The sequence below is a fragment of the Nannospalax galili genome, unplaced genomic scaffold (genome assembly GCF_000622305.1).
Source record: "Nannospalax galili isolate Female #2095 unplaced genomic scaffold, S.galili_v1.0 scaffold383, whole genome shotgun sequence".
In the NCBI taxonomy this organism is placed as follows: domain Eukaryota; kingdom Metazoa; phylum Chordata; class Mammalia; order Rodentia; family Spalacidae; genus Nannospalax; species Nannospalax galili.
Genome location: NW_008351346.1, coordinates 3,732,016 through 3,747,057, shown reverse-complemented (window position 1 = coordinate 3,747,057; position 15,042 = coordinate 3,732,016). Strand labels below are relative to the sequence as shown.

Genomic DNA, 15,042 nt, shown 5'->3' with positions numbered 1-15,042 from the left:
CTGTACTTTCTCATGAAGTTGCTTGAGTTTTAGCACAAATACTTGAGTATTCATGGGAGCTAATGAGTAATACAAAAAAGACCACAAAACTTCATTTCCAAGCACTACTTAGTCAGTTTATATGCATCCCAACTTTCTGTTTCTTGGCATTTTATTTTTACTTACTTAATTTCCAAATTAGTTATAATTTGTTTTATTACAGAGCAAATAATTCTTTAAATAAATTGCTTAGTAGTGTTTTTAAGTTAGTGTGAGTTTGTATGTGTCTACGAGGGTGTGCACAGGAATGCATATGTGTATAAACATGCATGTGATGGCCAGAAGACAACCTCAGGTGTCACCCTCAGAAACACCATCCGCTTTGAGACAGGGTCTCTCATTGGCTTGGAGCTCACCAATCAGGCTAGATTGGATGGTCAGTGAGCTCCAGGGATCTTCCTTTCTCTGGTTCCCCAGCATTGGGATTATAAACCAAACAATGGAGGGTAAGATGCAATTGTGTAAAAAATGCACTACTAGTGGAGAAATGGTTCAGCAGGTAAGAGCACTTCCTGCTCTTCCAGAGGACTTGAGTTTAGTTCCCGTTGACCACAACAGGTGGCTCAAAAAACCTTGTAACTCTAGCTCCATCTAACACTCTCTTCTGACCTCTTTAAGTACCTACATACATGGCATTCACACACAAATACACACACACACACACACACACACACACACACACACATACACAAATCTTTATCAAAAAATTAAAGACACTAGTAGAGCTGGGAGAAAGGTCAGTCTGTAAAATGCTTGCCTGATAAGAATGAGGACCCAAGCTCAATCCCCACAACCTAAACAAAAACTTCTGGGGTGGGGGTATGCAGGGGTCTCCTCTTCCTCCTTCTCCTCCTCCTTCTTCCTTTTATTATTCATGTTAGATAATTCTAGTGTGTCTTCTAATGATTTCTTCTTCAGCTGTATCTAGTGCTATAATTTTTACAGAAATTATATTTATTCTCATTTTCATAGAACTTTTCTTATAATCAATCTATGGCTCTCTAATAATTTTAAACTCATGTTACATTTTCTTGATATTGTTTAATTCTTTGATTATTCTATTATCTTACATTTGAGACTATTCTACTTTTTAAATATTGGAAGTTTTTTTTTTTTTTTTTTTTGTCTTTTTGAGACAGGGTCTTCCCATAGCTACAGCTGGCCTGGAACTCACTATGTAGACCAGGCTGGCCTTGATATCACATTGATCTGTCTGCGTCTGCCTCCTGAGTGCTAGGATCAAAGATGTGTACCACCACGCCTGACTAGGAAATCATTTTATCTTTTAATCTGTTGATATCATTTCATCTTTGGTAATTTCCATTTGCGTGGTTTGAAATTGTTGATCTTAGCTTTAGTGTAAGGTTGTTTTCCTTTGAGAATTATTATTATTTTTTTAATTTTTAATTTTATGTTTATGAATGTTATGCCTGCATGTGTGTAAGTGCATCCATGTTGTGCAGGTCCCACAGAGGTCAGAAGAGGATGTCAAACCCCCTGGAACTGGAATTAAGGATGGTTGTTAGCTACCATGTAGGTGCTAGGATTAGAACTTGGGTCTTCTGCAAGAACAACCAGTGCTCTTAACCACTGAGCCATCACTCTAGCCCCTTTTGAGAACTGTATGTGTTGTAGTGTATAACAATCTTATTTTACTATATACTCTATTATAGTTTTTTAAATTTCTTGCCTTTGTATTCTGACAACATGCACGTAGTATAAATTTGGACTTGCACCTATTTATTTATAGGCTTGTTGTTTTTGCTTCTCTTGGGAGTCTATTCTTCCAACTTAAAATCCATTCGAACAAGTCTCCTTGATGTTTATCTATGATGGAAGTCAAAGTTCTTTTGGATTCTAGTCTCCTAACTCCTCTGAGCTTCTGCCTGAATGTGGAGGTTATAGTTTTGAAAATCAGTCACAAGGTCTACGTGTACTTTTGGGTTTTCAAATTGTAGCTGATAGTTTGTAGGTCTTTAACTTAATCTTTTCTTTGTCAGTTTGTATATAAGATGACATCCAGTTATTGCTCTAAGTTTCCTCTTCCTTTTTGTACCTGTCAGCCACCAACAATAAGCTACCATTGTATGTGTGATCATCTCGCACTTCATCTCTGAGTAAAGGTCATCCATTCTCTCCTTAAAGCTCTCGAGAAGCAGAGATTGTGTAACTTTCCAAGTCAGCCTGTTTATTCTAAAAAAAGCTCTTTTTATCAGAATGATCTTTGCTGTGAACTGAAATCTATTTCTCAAGTGTCTACTCATCAATCCTAATTTTGTCAACTGAGATGACATATAATAAGTACATTTTCTTTATATTATGATTTTGAAATGTTTGAAAAAGCCAATACCAATTTTTCTTTTCATGGTCAGATATTCCTCTATGATTTGTTCATATCTCATGACTTGAAATCTCAGCACTATCACAATTATTTTCTTTTTAAAAATATTTTATTTATTATTTTATTTTGTGTGAGAGTGTATTACCTGCATGTATGTAAGTGTACCTGTGTTGTGCAATGCCCACGGAGGTCAGAAGAGGGTGTCCAGATTCCCCTTGAACTGGAGTTACTGATGGTTGTTAGCTGTCATGGGGTGCTCCAAATCAAACCCAGATCCTCTGTAATAGCAGCCAGTACTAACTGCTGGGCCATTTCTCCACCCTCCTCTAGAACTGCTCCAATTTGTTGTCTTGTGACAAGATATATTGCTTCATGCATGGCATCCCAGCAACAGATGAGAACGTAGTGTGAAGATTTTGGATAACACAGAGAAGGACCATGCAGGGTAGCCACACATCATAATCTCCTGTGTTGCCACAAATGTGAAAGAAAACATCTGATCTATGGTTTCAAGGGAGGTGAGATGTGTGGACAAAGAATGGAGGGTCACAGTAATTGACACACTGTGAGAGACTAGATGAAACACAGAAATATTGAACACTAGATTTATAAGGGAAATAACAGGCTCTAGCCAGAGCAAGGAATGGGGACAGCTCCCCCTGTCTCAGTTCTGGATCCACAGACAAAAGAGAAAAGGAAAGTCGCCAGAGGCAAAGACAGCAAAACCAAAATCTTGGAAAACTTACAAGCTGCGTGAATAGATGCTGGAAAATTAGCCAGTGCTGGCCATCCTATACTACTACCTATATATACGCTGGGGCAAAGAGGGAGCAGATCCTGAGAAGCTCTGCAATCAAACCACTCTATGGCAAAAAGACATAGGAAAAGAGAAAAATCAGCGTAACTGTCACATCCAAATCCCAAAGCTCGCCCCTCTTCCAATCACCAACATCAGGATATAGGGAGAATCACAGACATGAACACCCCAACCTGGCAAACTTACTCAAGCCCACACAGATGTTGACAAATAGGCAATTTAGGCACTGGGATGATGAGCAAAAAGGTGAACAAAGTCTGAGTGTGGACACATCCAGGGCCTTGGGGTTGGGGGTAATGTGACCATCTAGCACACAAAAGGAATCAATGGGTGTCAGGAGGAGATACTTTGGAGTAGCACTCAGGGCAACCTGGGAAACTCCTAAGGGAAGCCTAACCCCTGCTGACTCCTGGGCAGAAACTGGACCAAAAAATAACCTGTTTGAACAAATTTCAGCTCAAGGAAAGTCACTAAGGAAACAGATGGTAATTAAAACAAAAACACAAAAGAGACCCTTCCTGTGTTGAGTGCCCATAACTTAGGTACTTGATTTATGACAAACCAAATATTTGTAGACATGGGTTGTTAAAAAATAAGAAACACATCTGAAATAAAATTCACAGTGATAGCCTTTGGGCCTTAAAGAAAAGTAGGTCTATGCTGGTCAGTCACACTGGCTAACATACAGATGGTTCAATCAATATAGATTAACCTAAAATTTTAAGTTTTCTTGAGGAAACTATAGCTCCAAAATGCTATTGTTTTCTGGTGTCTAGCAAATATTCAGTCAGAGAAAGGAAAAATACACTAATTCTTATTCTTAGTCTCAGTGCAGCATGGGGCATAGAAGTTGATAGCTGTGCTGTTTTGAATAAGAACTGTCCCCAGTAGGCTCCAAGAATTTGAACACTTGATCCCCAGTTGGTGGAACTGTTTGCAGAGGTTTGGGAGGTATGGCTTTGCTGAAGGGAGCATCTCACTGAGGGTGGGCTTTAGCCTTGCCCCATTTCCATTTGCCTCTCTGTTCTTGGTGATATGAGCACTCACCATGTTGCTGTGATAAAACACTATGACCAAGACAATTTATAGAAGGAAGACTTTATTTGGCCTAAGGTCCATCATGACCAGGTGTGGTGGTGCATGCCTTTAATCCCAGCACTCAGGAGGCAGAGGCAGACAGATCTCTGTGAGACTGAGGTCAGTTTGGTCTACATAGTGAGTCCAGGCCAGCTGGGGCTACAGGGAGACCCTCTCTCAAAAAGATAAAAAAAAGTATTGGCACTTTTTTCTTGAGGGTAATCAACAGCTGTCTAATTGGAATTAGGACTCACTTAATGGGAGGGACATTGTATTGTATTGTATACAGAGCCAAATACACGTGGCTGCAGAGAGCTCATACAGCCTAGAGAAAAACCTGCTTTTGTAATAGGGCACCTTCTTGACCGTAGCTATGCCATGTTAAAGTATAGGCTGACTCTAGTCTCTGAAATTATCAGGTAGTTGGCCGAGAGTATGGGAACACATGTCAGCTGAATCCCAGATGTCTTGGGAACAGGTCAGCTGTCTGGAGAGTACCTGTTAACTACAGATTTATGGCTTCTGTAGGTTATGCTTGGCTTGCTTCTGCAAAATAGTAATTGTTACTTAATAGAATAGAAATTTTTAAGGAGGCTCTCCACCTATAAGCTTGGGAACTTAAACTTCTCACCCCTGGTTATGGTTTCTCTGTATAAAAGCTTACCCTAGAGATGGCTCAGTGCTATATACTTGGGCTCCCAACACACTTGTGTAGTAGCCCTGGCCAGTAATGACTTTCATTCAGCAAAACTTTGTCTGAGAGGTCTTCTTTCCTAAAGCACCCCACAACACTTTTGCTACATTCGTAGACTAACATAATTTCTTATTTATTATAAAAATGCATTCTCATATTTACAGACAAGTGTACCATTTGCCCCTCATCAAAGACGCTTCTTTTTGTAATAGATGGAGACTACTGTAGAGTTCTAGAACTGAAGAGAATGAGCGTCTGTGAGCCACTTAACCCTAAGTTGCACATCTTCCATGCAACCTCTACACATAGGATGAATGCATCTCTCAGTTCTCACCAGAGAAGTTTTCTTATGTAGCAGATGGTGATTAACACAGAAACCCACAATTGGCCAATGTGCAGAGACCAAGAGGCCACAGAGTGTTTATCCCTGAACAGGACCCTAGTTTAAACCTCTGCCTCCCAAGGCTCAAGAATCATTGCAGAAGAGGAGGCAGAAAGATTGTAAGAGCCAGAGGGGGTGGATGACCATAAGGAAACAGAGTTTTCCAGACACTGGGCCAGTTACTCTTATGAACTCATAGAAATGATGACAGCAGACACAAGTCCCATGCAAGCTCAAACCAGACTAAATACCAGCAGAGACATGAGGAAGTGGGTAAGAAATCCCAACCAAACCTAAGGACCTTTTGGCAATTGACGGTAGCTGGGAGGGCGAAAGACAGTGTCTTACAGGGTTGGGATTCTTGGTGGGCCCAAGGTATGGAATCACATTGAAGGATGTTGGGGGACACAAATCATACTCTATAGGCCATATTATATATACAGGAGAGTTCATTAAATTGATCTGGGGCAATGGAGGGAGGTGGGGAGAGGGGAGTGGAGCTAAATACCATCGAACTACATTGTATGAAAATCACAAAAATTCAATAAAAATGTAAAAACAAGCAAATAAACAAACAAAAAAACTAAACAACAGAAGACCAAAAAAAAGAGTCCATTTTGGCTGAGAGTCATGATAGCAGAGGCCACTGGAGTAGAAAGCTGAACACTCACAGCTTCAAGCACTTGCAGGAAGCTGAGAGACAAACTTGAAATGGGGCAAGGCTAAAAGCCCACTCCCAGTGACAACAAGCTTCTTCCAGGAAGCCACACCTCCTAAATGTCTACAAACAGGCTACCAACTGGGGAACAAGTGTTTAATGCTTGGAGCCTATGGGGGCCAATTCTCATTCAAACAACCACAATGGTAATAGCAAGATTGCAATTCTAATGAGCATATGATAAAATAGCTCCCTAAAATACCACACTCACTAGGGGGCAACAGTGAGGTAAGAAAGACACCAGTGCCTCAGAGAGTATGTTCCAAGCAGAATGTCTTCATCCCTATGAAGCAGAAAGAAATTCAGACAATCTTTCAGTTCTTGTGGGCAATCAAATTATTAGGCAGAAAATTACTACAGTCAATTCAGTAACTAGTTTCAGAGCCATACACTGAGGTAGGTATTGGAATCAGTGCCTATCTAAGAAATTCTCCCAGTAACAAATAAGTCAGATGCCAGGTGAAAGTTACATCAGTGGTCCCTGCAGGGAAGGCAGGGCTCACACAAGGCAGTGGCTTTGGTGGTTGAGGAAGGAAAGTGTTGTATTCCATTATAAGATGTTTGATATATAGATCAGAAGCTATGCTGTGGAATAATTGGATTTAGGCATAGAGAGTTGTGATTTATGAACATAAGTTTCTGTGATAGTTAAAACCACAAAGTGGGTAAAATTGTTTATACAGAGAATACAGACTGAAAAGAGAAGTGAGTCAACATTTAAGGGACAACACAGAATGAGCTTTCCAAGAAGCAGGAGGACCCTGGAGTGATGATGACAGGCAAAGGCTGACCATGCCTCAGGTTCCCTTTAAATTCTTTTCATTGAGCTGGGTATGGTGGCCCACGCCTTTAATCTCAGCACTTGGGAGGCAGAGGCAGGCTGACATCTGTGAGATAGAGGCCAGCCTGGTCTACATAGTGAGTTCCCTGTCTCAGAAAGAAAATTTCTTTTCATGAATTAGTTAATAAATGAATATATTCATCCAATAATGAATTATTTTTTTGCCCAAATTTAGTAGTCATGAAAACCGGAGTAGAGGGAAGTGAAATCACAGGACTCTTATTGAGCAGGTGACAGAGTAAAGATTGAGTTCCAGGTGGGTATCCCTTGAGTTTGTGCTCATCATCTGGCAGTGTCCTGTGTTGAGAGAGTCAGGGAGTCCATGTGGGGAGGAGCAGCAGAGGGTCCACTGACGAAGATCTGGCTGGAACGTTCCTCATAGATGTGTGAGCTGTGTTGGCACACAGATCTCTGCATTTAGAAGGTTCCTGCACTTAGTTCAATGTTTTGCCATCAGGATCTTGAAATTCATAGTGCCTTTTAGAAAAGCACCCTGCATTTTGATTTTCTAACATGACTTCATAAATTATGTGAATGTGAATTTGTTTTGTTTTATTATTATTATTTACAAATGATCCCCCCCCAAAAAAAATAGAAAAGGGAAGCCATGTTTCTTGAGTTTTAAGTGGATTGGGTGTGAGATGGAGGAGCTGGGAAGAGAAAAGCTTGAGCTAAGGATAAGTGTGAAATGGAATAGTAGCCACAAGCTTTTACAAGGTAAACAGTGGTTTCTATGACAACTCGAATCTGTTCACAGCCTGAGGGGTTTCCTAAGGGAGCAATGCAGGTTGAAGATATTAGAAAGAGAATTGATGGGGTTCCAAACAGGAAGAGGAAGAGATGATGCCGTAGCTTCCACAGAGATGTTGGTCTTGACCTAGAGGCAGGTTTCCACTAAACTAGATGGAAAAACTGGTGTGAAGATAGATGGGCCAGTAGTTTGAATGTTGCAGATGACAATGTTGTGTTCTGTGGGAGCTGAGGTTGGAGCTCAGACTGGGATGTGAGTGACTGGGGTAGTCAGTGAGAGAGAGCAATGTGACAAGGGACATGTTGGTATTCTGGAGTGAGGCTGATCCTGATAACCCCATGCAGCTTTGCAGTCTCCCTGTCCATGTTCAGCTTTATCTTTTCTTTTTTTTCTTTGATTATTATTTTATGTGTATGAGTGTATTATTGCCTGCATGTATGTGAGTGTACCCATGTCATGCAATGCTGTGGAGGTCAGAAGAGGGCTTCATTTCCCCTGGAACTGGAGTTAGGACGGTTCATAGCTGCCATGTGGGTGCTGGGTATCTTTTCTTTTTTAAAAAATATTTTATTTATTATTTTAATTTTATGTGGATGAGTATATTGCCTGCATATATGTAAGTACACCGTGTTGTGCAATGCCCGTGGAGGTCAGAAGAGGGCGTTGGATCCCCTGGAACTGGAGTCACTGACAATTGTTAGCCTCCACAGGGGTGCTGGAAACCGAACCCAGGTCCTTTGCAAGAGTAGCCAGTGTTCTTAATCACTGAGTCATCTCTCCAGCCCCTCACCTTTATCTTTTCTGAGAAAGTTTAACTCAATACTTTTTTTTCCACATTTTGTACATTATTTATCACATTGTGTTTAATAGGTTATTTTAATACCATATCTCATCAAACTATTAATTGGAAAATGAAGCCAAGAAAGAAACTTCTTGATTAAAATGTACTATAAGTCAAAAAAATTAGCAGACATCTACATAATTTGTTTGCAACATCTGTAGAATACACAGTCTCCTCAGCAACCTATGGGACTTTCTAGAACAAATAGATCCTGTTCTAGGACATAAAGTATATCCTACCACACACACAAAAATTAAAATAATTTGTTGTACCTTATCATAATGGGATAAAACTGTAATTAACAATAAGGGAAACAATAGACTATTGAAATAAGTAAAAATTAAGCAATATACTTTTCAAAGGTCAGTAGGTCAGAAAGAAGTAAAAATTTTCTGGAATCAAATGAAAATGAACACAAAACTTACCAAACATTAATAAAGGCAGTTCTAAGCTGAAAATTTGTTGCTGGAAACACTTATATTAAAAAATTATACAGATACCAAAAGGTATTGTTGCACATATGAACCAACAGTGCTTGTGAGAGCATGTACAATCCCTGGGCAAGCCCAAGCCAGACAAAAACCCGGTATGGATGGGGAGGCAGGCAAGAAGCCCCAGCCCTAGCTGAGTCTGTTGATAACTGCAGGGAGAGGGGGAGTCAGTTTTCCTCACTGATGTGTCACCTGATGGGTTGACTAGACTCCAAGGGATAGGCCCACACCCAAGAGCATTTTGGAAACAGATTAGAATTGACAGGTATTTATAATAAAATGACAGATAATCATAGCAGACATGAAGTTGGGGTATGTGTGCAGTAAGGTGGGAGTAGATGGGGGAGATCTGAACAGATCAAAACACACTGTGTGAAATTCTCAAATCATTAAAAAATATTTTTAAAAATGATACTGACAGCTGGGTGTTGTGGCACTCGTCTTTAATCCCAGAACTTGGCAGGCAGAGGCAGGTGGATCTCTGAGTTCAAGGCCAGCCTGATCTACATAGTGAATTCCAGGACAGCTGGGGCTATAGGAAATAAAAAAAAAAAAAAAAAAAAAAAAAAAAAGAAGAAGAAAGATACTAAACTCAAATATATATGTGTTTTTCTTACAGACAACAAATTGTTGAATCTTGCTTTTAATCCAATAAATTAGTATGCACCTCTGAACTACAGAATTAAAACCATTCATATTAGTATTACTTTGAGATATACTTGTTGATTTCTGTAATTCCATTGATTATTTTGTGGAATGGTCCTTATGTTTATTTTTCTCTTTCTCCCTTATTCAACTTATGGGTTTCCTGGTGGGATGTACCTAAAAATCTTAGGAAAACAAGAAGAAACTAAATCCAGAATTAGTAGACTGAAAGAAACACACATTACTGGTGAGACAGACACAGACAAAAACAAGCAGATGGAAAAACAACAAACCAAATAAGAGCCTCAAATAACCAGTTATACTTATATCTAAGTAGACCTCAAGTCAAAATTAGAAAAGTTATTTAAGAAATTGTAATGGTTCTAATATATATGCACAGAACATTGGTGCACTCCATTTAACAAAACACTTAACAAAACAAAACGGTTGTCTCAACTCCCTGGAGGTGGTGAAGCACAAGATTCAGGCCCTGCGGGAGCAGGTGGATGGGGGAGGACCGTGCACAGGCCCTGCAGCGCGAGCTGGACGGCAAGAAAGCTGGAGATGTGGCCACTCTCAATAGCCGTATCCAGCTGTTGGAGGAGGAGCTGGACCGAGCTCAGGAGTGGCCGGCCACAGCTCTGTAGAAGTTGGAGGAGGCGGAGAAAGCTGCAGATGCTAGCAAGAGAGGTACGAAGGTGATCGAGAACCCGGCCATGAAAGATGAGAAGAAGATGGCGATCCAGGAGATGCAACACGAAGAGGCCAAGCACATCGCTGAGGAGGCCCATCGCAAGTACGAGGAGGGAGCTCGTAAGTTGGTCATTCCGGAAGGTGAACTGGAGAGAGCCGAGGAGCACAGGGAGGTGTCTGAACTAAAGTGCGGTGACCTGGAAGAGGAACTCAGGAGCATCACTAACAACCTGAAGTCGCTGGAGGCTGCGTCTGAAAAGTATTCTGAAAAGGAGGACAAATATAAAGAAGAAATTATCTGACAAGTTGAAGGAGGTTGAAACCAGAGCCGAGTTTACAGAAAGGACCGTTTCCAAACTGGAAAAGACCATCGATGACCTGGAAGAAAAACTTGCCCAGGCCAAAGAAGAGAACGTGGGTTTATATCAGACACTGGATCAGACACTAACCGAGCTTAACTGTATACAATCAACCCGAAGCAGCAGGGTCTTGATCCGACACCAACTCCAGAGCGTCTGTGTCTTCCTTTCCTTTGCATCTGCGCTTTGCTGGAAATGTTAAGCAGATAATGAATTCATGACCAAATATTTTGTATCAGGCAAGCTTTGGGCAGCAGTTAAATTGATTTTCTTTCAAATGGTACAGGCTTCTTCAGCTCTATTTTTTATTAAGTTGTATTTATTCCTCAAATAGGATATTTCTTGCTGCGCATAATCTATAAAGGCTAAGGGCACTTGGTTCCCAGGAAGTAGTCAACCCACACTTTCAAGCATAGACTGTAGTATCTAATAATCATGGGTTGACTTTGACATCAAAGACTATTAACTTTGCTAGTCGCTGTTGGTAAAGTTACAGGAGGCTGGGGACCATCACAAGAAAATGGGTTGGGATTTTCCATCCAGAGCAAAAAGAAAAAGCTGGCTATTGTAGGAAGTCATAAGCCACAGCTAGGCTGGCCTGCAGGGCCTGCTCTACACACCACTGTGCAGAACAGACCTCCTTCTGTCTGGTGTGAGGACAGTGGGGTGATAATGGTTGCCCGCATGTCTTCTGAAAAGATCCTTGATGCTCTGCTGCATGCATTTCCCTTTCGTTCCAAAGTTGTTCTCTGAGGAGCGGGTGTCTTATTCCAGGACATGTCTGCTGTGGTCTCAGGTCATCTGCTCAGCAGGGAGTATGGTAGGGTTCCATCCTATTTAGACCAATCATGTCAAAAAGGCTGCTAGCAAGGTTGGGTGTGGTAGCTTACACTTTTAATCCCTGCATTCAGAGTAGAGGCAGCCAGCCTGGTCTACATAGCAAGACCCTGTCTTCCCCCTTTGCCCCGCAAAAGACTGCTAGCCATTAGTACAGCCAGCAGCAGTTCTTTGTATTAACAAATGTTGAGCATCAAAGGTTTCCAGCAGCAAAGTACTGATAGAAAGAAAGATTGGCTTAACTTCATCTTCACTGTTGAGGGAACAGCAGATGGAAACTACTTAGCCAGGATTTTAATTCCTTCTGGAATCCCGTGATAAAAGAGCAAGAAATTCTTGATTGAACTGGATATGGAGTAATCTGTAGGTAGAGGCTGCATATATTTTGCTTTCTCCGTTAATATCTCAGAGCTGAACCATTCCACACTCCCCAGTATTGTGGGGGTCAACTCGAGTTTACAGTCCTGACAGAAAATCACCCTGCTTCTCACTTATCTGAATCCCCTGGCCCTCACTCCTATTTATTAAGCACATTACTCAGGAGATAAACTAGCAAATTGTGCAGTTGAATAGAGCCCACACTTTTCTTCAGATTCTTGCAGCTGTATTGTGTCTAGTATTATTATTTTTTCTACATTTTGGTCAAACAAATTTTTACATAAATGAAAGAAAAATGAAAACCAAACACTTCAGCATCAGGCAAGACCCCTGCCAAATGAGTGAGATGTAATCAAAGCTATACTGAGATTCAATCTCATCTCTGTCAGAATGGCTATCATTAAAAACAAACAACTCATACTGGTGAGGTTGTGTATGATATACTGCTGGTTAGAACATAAAGTGATGCAGCCACTGTGAAAGTCAGCATGGAGGTTCCTCCAAAAGTTGAAAATCTAACTACTGCAGGGTTCAACTAGGTCACTCTTGGAAATATACTCACAACAACTGAAGTCATCTTACCACAGAGATGATCAGTTATTCATGTGTATTATAGCACTACTCATGAATCAGCCTGTGTCCATGAAAGCAAGAATGAGTAATAAAGATGTGGTGTATATACATAATGGAGTTTTATTTAGTCAAAAAGAACACAATTATTTCATTTGTTGGAAAATGGAGCTTGATATCAAATTAAGCAAAATAAGTCAGATTCAGAAAGACACATAACACATATTTTCTCTCATACATGGAAACACCACACATACATGCACGTGCACACACACACACATACACACTATAAAAATATAAGGGGGGTTATTTGGGAAGAGGAAGGGAATAGCAGTGTTAGGTAGGTATTGGCATGTTTGGAGGTCATTGAGGATGACCTCCTTCAGAAGCAGCTTTGGAACCCACCTTCCATTTTCCTGGTAACACAGCAATTTTAAGGAAAGATGCAAGAAACACCACAATTGCTCCTCCCTAAGATTTAAAATTTGAAGTGAAAGGGAGGTGGGCAGTGGTAGAGGAGCTTTGCTGAGTTCCATCAAGGGAAAACACTTTTCTCCTGGTAAATATGGCTATTTTGTAGATTTACCTTTAAATTTTTTGTTGATTCTCTATAATCTATTCTATTACATTATTTTTTGATTAAAATAATGAGATCTGAGGTGTATCTCTGACACTGGGTAGAGGCATGGCATTCTAAACTGTCAAACATAAGATCACAAATACATACTATGGTCCCCCCTTTAAGAGTTAATCTAGCTGGGCATGGTGGTGCACACCTTTAATCCCAGCACTAGGGAGGCAGAGGCAGGTGGATCTCTGTGAGGTCAAGGCCAGCCTACTCTACATAGTGAGTTCCAGACTAGCTGGGGTTACAGAGGGACCCCATCTCAAAAAGACCGAAAAAAAAAACCAAAAAAAAAAACCAAAGAGTTAAAGAGTTAATCCAAGGTTGGGCATGGTGGCACATACCTGTAATCCCAGTGCTCAGGAGGCAGAGGCAGGCAGGTCTCTGGGAGTTTGAGGCTGGCCTGATCTACACAGCAAGTTTCAACCCAGCCAGGCTATGTAGTAAGACTCTGTCTCAGAAACAAAAACAAAAACAAAGCTAAAAACCAACAAACAAAAAAGAGACTGGGGAAATGACTCATCAGTTAAGAGTATTGACTGTGCTCACAGAGGACCCAGGTTCAGTATCCAACACCCTCAGGTTGGCTAACAACCATCCCTAACTCCAGTTCCAGGGGATCTGGCTCTCTTCTGGCCTCTTGCAAGCATTGCATGCATGTGGGGCATGTCTCCCCAACCACCCTCCCCAACCCCGCCCCCCTAAAGATAATTCAACTAGGCCTGTCTATCATCTAGTCAGGAGAACCCTCAGGAAAGCTGATATACCCAAAGACATGCTTAAGGGGATAGGAGGAATAATAATCCCTGTAATGTGATAGTGCATGTATGCATTCCAGAAGCTTGTATTTTGATACACTCCCTTACAGATTTGCACTGCTAAATCTTACTGTTTTTTGAGCTCTCAGTGTGGGTAGCTTGTCCTTCCCTCTTTTTATGTCTTCTTTGGACACCTGCCAAAGCTAAGCATGCTTCCCTGACACTCTGGGGACTCCTTCTGTAAACACCCCCAACCCCCCTTGTAGCTGCTTTCAGATTTAGTTCTAGCTCAAAGGGCACAGCCTTCCTTGTCCTCTCATCTGTCTTGCTCTTCCCTGCAGTGCTGAGATTTACAGTTTGTTCGCTCTGTTGTTTTTCTCTTAAACTCCAATACAAGTGTCCTGAAACTTCCTTCTGTGTCCATTTTAAAATTCTTTTATCTATGAGATACAGACAGTTGTTAGCTGCCATGTGGGTGCTGGGATTTGAACTCGGGTCTTTTGCAAGAGCAGCCAGTGTTCTTAACTGCTGAACCATCTCTCCAGCTCCATGAATTTTTTTTTCACACCAAAGAACATTATTTCTGTGCAAGAAAAAAATATTTAGTAAGACCCAATATTCTTTCATAGGGGAAAAAATATACCCTCCCCCAACCCAGAAAACAGCCCTGGATAAATTAAGTAGAGAAGAGTCATACTGGAACTTACTAGAGGCTACAAATAACACCTCTTACCAGCATCATACTGAATGGGGGAAAAATTGGACACAATGCTCTAAAATCAGGAACTGAAAAGGGTGTGTGCTGTCACCACTTATGCAATACAGCACTAGAAATTTTAGTTAGTGCAGTTAAGCAAGAGAAAGCAAGAAAAAGCATCTAAAAAAGAAAGAGGAATTATCCCTTTTTACTGATGATATGTGTATATCAGATTTTTTTCCCTGTGACAAATATCCAAAAGAACTAATTTAAAAGGAGTAAGGATTTATTCTGGCTTATGATTTTGGAGGTTGTAATCTATAGTTAGCTGGCTCCATTATTCCTGGGTCTGTGATGAAGCAGACCATCATGGTGGAAAAATGTGATAGAATAGGAGACATCATCTGATAGTGTCCAGGAAGGGGGAGGAGAGGAGAGGAGAGGAGAGTAGAGGAGAGGAGAGGAGAGGAGAGGAGAGGAGAGAGAGA

At 40.9% G+C, this 15,042-nt stretch overlaps 1 pseudogene; it reads left to right on the top strand.

The window, feature by feature from the left end:
* The first annotated feature begins 526 nt into the window (after nt 1-526).
* LOC103746140 lies at nt 527-10,891 on the top strand (annotated as a pseudogene).
* Nucleotides 10,892-15,042: the final 4,151 nt, after the last annotated feature.